The sequence below is a fragment of the Cyprinodon variegatus genome, unplaced genomic scaffold (assembly GCF_000732505.1).
Source record: "Cyprinodon variegatus isolate N-32 unplaced genomic scaffold, C_variegatus-1.0 Scaffold2, whole genome shotgun sequence".
Taxonomy (NCBI): domain Eukaryota; kingdom Metazoa; phylum Chordata; class Actinopteri; order Cyprinodontiformes; family Cyprinodontidae; genus Cyprinodon; species Cyprinodon variegatus.
The window spans coordinates 1937857-1939384 of record NW_015150455.1 but is presented as its reverse complement, the minus strand read 5'-3'; the positions used below and the strand labels follow the sequence as shown (position 1 = coordinate 1939384).

The 1528-nt window shown below is 40.2% G+C and overlaps 1 long non-coding RNA gene across 1 annotated transcript in view; it reads right to left on the bottom strand.

The window, feature by feature from the left end:
- Positions 1–500: 500 nt before the first annotated feature.
- The window catches only part of LOC107081808, a 29784-nt gene continuing 28756 nt past the window's right edge, over positions 501–1528 (bottom strand). The window contains exon 3 of the long non-coding RNA XR_001481113.1: positions 501–631. This is a non-coding gene — a long non-coding RNA (uncharacterized LOC107081808). The remainder of the gene's footprint in view (positions 632–1528) is intronic.

The following is a 1528-nucleotide window of genomic DNA, read 5'->3' as shown; positions in this document are numbered from 1 at the left end:
AGATGCAGTTGATCCAGAATGCTGCTGCCCTCATCCTCACTAAAATATGACAGTCGAGGAATTAATACCAGTTCTGATGTCATTACACTGTCTCCTCATATCTCAGAGAACAGACTTTAAAATATTTCTGTTGGTCTATTAATAACTTAATGTCTTAGGACTAAATACATTACAGGCTTGCTTTTATTGTATCGACTTACCAGATGTCTTAGGCAGATGAAAAAGTTCAAAGATTTATTAATAATAAATGTGCAAAGTATGTTCAGATCCAAGAGGGGCATTGACTGGTCACGAGTGGGTTCACTGCTGAGGAGGACAGAGAGATTAGTGGAGGTCAAGGTCCTTTGCTGGTTGTGAGTGTTCAGGTCTGTACCTGTTCGGAAATGGAGCAGAGCTGCAGAGGGGGGGAACCTTGAGGGTCCAGAGGTTGTCGGCAGGCTGAGGGCAGAGGCGGAGGCAGAGCTTACTGAGTGCAGACAGATCACTGATTGACTTTTCCTTCCAGTAATCTTCTGAGAGCGGGCAGGCAGGTACTTGACTGAGGCTGCTCTCCAGAGTCCTACTGAGATCGCGCAGACAGATCACCGGCAGAGAAACTCTCCAGAGTTTCAGGTATTCAGGCAGGATCAACCTGGGAGGCAGAGAGGAGAAAAACGGGATCAGGTTTGGTTCACAGAAAGTCAGAGTTCACAGACAGGCAGGTTGGCTCAGGCTTGCTAACCATTACTGGCAAACACTCTGGCACTGGAGTGAAGCCCTCCGCCTCCTTAAGTACAGATCTCCTGATGAGCAGATGAGAGACAGATGGTGCGGTCGGCTCATGCTCCAGGAGATCTCGTGCGCCCTCTGGTGAAGAAAGTGGACAAACCTCCAGATCCCAACAATATTTCTTATCCTTCCTTATTATGGAAACAAACTGAAAAAATGCAAAAGTGCTAAATCCCTAAATTGCATTAAATTAAGATTTAAAACTTACTTTTTGAGAATTACCTTGCTATTTAAACATTATTAGATAAGTTTGCAGTACAACTTTTTAATATTTTTCATCAATCATTTTATCCTTTATGTTTTATGATCATCTTAATCATCCATTGTTATTCTCTTTAATAATTCATTTTCATTAACTATTTATTTACCTTTATGTCACTACAATGTACCATGTGTTTGTGCACTTTGAATTGTCTAGATACTAAAACGTGCTACATAAACTTACCTTCAAAAGATAGAATTTTGGCAAGATATTTTCCCACTTAATCTTATTACGATGATTAAACATGTACACCAACAAGACAATGAAATAAAGCAGCACCTATGTCTAAAATGAATCCATCGCCACTGGAATGGATACCAGATTGCTACTTTGGAAGATGCCACTTACTCCAATGGTGTGTTCAAATGACACATACAAAGCCAGACATTTTTATAAGCAAGCAAACTCCTTTTATATATAGGACCTTGTTATGGTTTCTCCTTTTGGGACTTTGAGTTTTGAATTTTCAGTTATTAATAATTCTGTTATGGTTGCTCT